The sequence below is a fragment of the Pinus tabuliformis genome, chromosome 8, assembly GCF_031772625.1.
Source record: "Pinus tabuliformis cultivar Carrire ecotype Pingquan chromosome 8, CPIR1, whole genome shotgun sequence".
In the NCBI taxonomy this organism is placed as follows: domain Eukaryota; kingdom Viridiplantae; phylum Streptophyta; class Pinopsida; order Pinales; family Pinaceae; genus Pinus; species Pinus tabuliformis.
Window position 1 is genome coordinate 563,430,181 of NC_142294.1, and position 4,738 is coordinate 563,434,918.

Sequence of the window (4,738 nt, forward strand, 5' to 3'; positions counted from 1 at the left end):
GTTTTCATCTCCGGTAATTCAAGTGGTAGAGTGATCTATTCAGAAGTTTGTTTTTCGTTGATATATCTTCATCACAGAAGTGACTTCAAGTGAATACTAGCGGCCTGTTTTGAGTTCTGTGGATGAAACATGCACCCCTGTGGAATATTGTAGAAAATCCAAGTTTTCTATCGGGTGGTGTGTTCACACAGTGCTCTTGTACAGTGAAATGGAGTTTTAATTAGTGGCTAAGCAAAAGCTTGCCACCTGCCAAACAATATAGCCTTTGTTCAATGAAGAGGCTATTTCAAATATGTATACATAAGCAAGTAATCACGAGATGGTTTTAATATCGAAAATGGCATATCTGTTGCATAAGTTCAAAAGCATCTCGATATGTTTGTGATTTGCTTATTGGTGATTATGTATTTACACACTGTAAAGCTACTGCTGGCGAAGATAAGGTGTGTGTTTCTTGTTAATTAGTGAATTAGTATGTTAAATAACATATGAACTAAGGCATTTGACTGATATATGTCAAGATGCTATGTATATTAACTTAATGTAGCTAATACAGCATTAAGTGTATATCAACTAGGCCAAACTTTGCTGCATTGTGTTGTTGGTCCCTGGTGGGATGTCTCTTCTATCTTGTGTAGATGCTCTTTTATATCTTGTACATGTAGCGATGATTTAACAATTTGCCAATGCTACTGTCAAGTAGATGGATAGAGATTTTGCCAATGATTTAGCAATTTACCGATGTTGCCCTCAACTAGATATAGAGAAGGGCAGGGCTTGGTAAGAACCACAGTTTGGTGAATTTTAGCTAATAATACAATAAACAAATCTTCCTTCTCAGCAAAATATTCTCTAAATAAACTACTCCATCGTTGTTTCAGCTATGGCTGGAGTATAATACATTTCAGAACTTCCTTTGCAAAATAATCCCTAATTAAGCTCAGCAAAATCCGAGTGTTTAATCTTATGCTGGAGTCTTGTACTTTCAGATCTAAAAAAAGAGATTTCAAAGTAACAAAAAAAAAATGGTTCATTGAACTGGATGTAAAAGCGAATTAATGATTGCTTTAAAAGGGGAGATTCCTACAGTGATAATGAAATATAGCTTGTCAATCTGGTTTGCTTTTATGTTTGCACTGTTGGGACCTGCTTTAGAACAAGAACAATTTGATGAAGCTGACTATCATGTCCGTATATTTATTTTTCGCTATTGCTGGTTGCAAACCACAACAACTTCTTAGTGATGACTACTGCTTTTGGACAAGCCAGATAAAACAAGGACTTTTCTCCTGCTGTCAATTTGCTTTATAATGGTGGTTATGAATTTGATGTGTTAGGTGCTTATGGAAGTCTACTTGAGTGAGTTGGGCCCCCAGCCATCATCAAATGTATGATTCCACCACACTGAACCCATGGCCAAAAGCTGCTGCTGGGCCAGTTTAGGAATTCAAGTTGGCCAATGATGAATACTAATGGTAATCCATTCATATATTATAATACACAGAGAGATTAGATGTAACCAACAATCAAACTAATATGGAAGCGAGCAGTTCATGTTGGTGACACCTTTCCTTCCGTTTCCGTTTTGATCGTTATCTGCTTTGCTTAAAAGTCTCATCATGCTTTAAAAGTTGAAGGGTAGGATGTGGATCATCTCCTGGGACCGTCTTGATTTGAGCGTCCTTGTGGCCCATACATGAATTCAGTATGCGAGTTTAAACATTAGTTTTAAAGTGAAAGGATGTTTTTGAAGATGGTACTTAACATCTGTCAACGGTTGTGCTGGAGTACAGGGAAAATCATTTCTTATTCGCTCCAAGATCTTTGGAGAGAGTGGACATCATTCTCTGGTTCGAGGTATGATGAGCTGGAGTGCCAGCAGTGAAATTATTTTAACCAAATGAGCACATGGTGTCACATTTGAGAGTATTTTAAATTCGGAGTTCATAACAATTCTGAGACTTAGATAAATATTCGTTTTCCCGTTGTAATTATGTGATGCACATTTTTATCCATTCAAGGACGGACGATATGAACAAATAAACAAGTAACAGACTAATAAAAAAACAATAAAATTGGCTTTTAATAAAAATAACGATAAAATTGGCTTCTGGGGAAACATTTGGGACAGAAGAGACCAATGCCAGATTGCGTGTGCTTGAACAGTTTGTCAATTACTTTATAGGATGGATGAACTTTGTCAAAATAATTAAAAACTAATGAACTTTTTAATCTTTAATAAATTGTCAAATGTTATCTATCTGTTAATGGAGTTTGAATCTGCCACTGTTGTACTTTCTACGGGCAAATGTAAACTACTCTTTGTTTTCATATTGTCATTCCAATGGGCATATGGTGTTCGGCATAATCTCATCTGACAGCAAAGAATGGACTAAGTCAAGATCCTTCCTGCCATTTGCACTGAATTGAAGTTTTGAACCCAAAAAATGGGTTCAGTCAAGATCTTCCTGCCATTGTATTGAATTGACAAAAAGCAAAGAATGGACTGAGTGAAGATCTTCCTGCCATTTGCACTGAATTGAAGGTTTTGAAAGCAAATAATGGGATGGGTCAAGATCTTCTGTCATTTGCATTGAATTGAAGGTTTTGATTAATAAGTCAATTTGGAAAAACTTGGGAAACAAGCAATTAGAAAAAGTTGGTTGTTTGCCTTACAATTGAGAGAATTGGGATGGTTGCATCTGTAAGAATTGCATGGTCCATACGTTTTACCAGTTCACAATTAAATATTAAATATTGATATCAACAGTTAAATAAATTGTTGCATGGTCCATACGTTTTACCAGTTCACAATTAAATATTAAATATTGATATCAACAGTTAAATAAAAAGCAATTGGTCAATTAAAATATTAAAGGTTGATATCAACAGTTAAGTATGAAAGAAGTGCATTGTCAAGGTTTACTCACATGTCTTACCCATTCAAATTCAATATCAATTAAAATAGGAAAGATATATTTTTCCATATATTTTTTTTCTAAACAAATAATATATATATATCTTTTTTCTAAACAAATAATATATAATATTTTATAAAAAGTTACAAAATACATGGGAAGGCAACCAATTATTTTAAGCTGTCTCATGATTTCAAGAAAGTTTGGACCATTTTGTTAATCTACAATATGTTTTTTAATTTGTAGTTGTAAAAAATCAAAGTCTATCAAAATAATATATAATATTTTATAAAAAGTTACAAAATACATTGGAAAGACAACCAATTATTTTAAGCTTTCTCATGTTTTTTAATTTGTAGTTGTAAAAAATCAAAGTCTATCAAAATAATATATAATATTTTATAAAAAGTTACAAAATACATTGGAAAAGACAACCAATTATTTTAAGCTTTCTCATGTTTTCTTGGACCATTTTGTTACAAAATACATTGGAAGGACAACCAATTATTTTAAAATACATTGGAAGGACAACCAATTATTTTAAGCTTTCTCATGATTCCAAGAAAACTTGGACCATTTTGTTAATTTACATTATGCTTTTTAACTTGTCATTGCAAAAAATCAAAGTCTATCAAAATAATAAAGCCATATATTTTAGTATCAGCAACAATGAGCTTGTTTAGTAATACCCATATATTTTAACATGAGCAACAATGAGGTTGCTCATATTAACTAATGAGCTTGTTTAGTAATACCCATATATTTTAACATGAGCAACAATGAGGTTGCTCATATTAACTGTTAAAGGTCTTTTTAACCGTTGCATATTCATATAGCCGTTGGAGGACCTGCATACTCTATTTAACGGATCGCTCAGATTTGTTCCTCAACTTGTTCTGACGATGAATCACACTAGTTAGTTCAAAACGCGTCGACAAATGATTCTCTATGTGATTTTGCTGAAACCTCTTACAATCAAGTATGGATCACAAAAGTCTAAACTCTCTAACAATGAGGTTGTTTAGTTTTTGTTGAAAACATTGTTTATAAGATTTTGTTTTAAGTTTCTAATTTAAATTTTCATTTTAATATAATATTGATTATTGTCAAACTATACTATACTAGCAAGTTAATGTTTTAATTTCTAATTCTTTGTAAGTAATATATTAAGTTATTTTATATTATATTAAGTTTGAAAGGAAAATTTGATTGATTGTGTCTTAGGTATTTTACTATGTAAGGGATGCAACTATATTTGAAAGAAATGAGTCTTAAAGTAGTGATAATAATGGTTGTTATTTTTTTGTGTCACATGTACACATCACGAGGGGTATGTTCAGAATGAGGATACTTAGTGGGCATTTGATGCAAATGTGGTGGGCATTAGGTAGACTCTTATAACAACGAAATTTTATGTTTGGGTGGTTGAAAAAAAGGGGACTAATGGATGATGGTGTTCTTGATACGATGATTGGCCCAAGAACAACATAAAGGATGTCACCTTGGGTGAAGTGGGGTAGATCTACTATGATATGAGGTGATCCAAAAACAATAACACGTCCCATCCTTGAGAGCCTCACACCCAATGCTATAAGTGATGGGTTGGCTAGGGATATTAAATTTTTTTGACACCAAATCTACATTTGGGAGATGAGTAAACATTCATGTTTTAGTTATTGTCTTCTTGAGAAACATCTACACTAAAATCTCTGGGCTTAGGTTCTTCTTTCTGTTCAACTTTGTTGATGACAGATGTTTTGCATTCGAGAGACAAGAAATCATTCAGGAAAATTTTAGTCTATCTACTCAACATTATATTC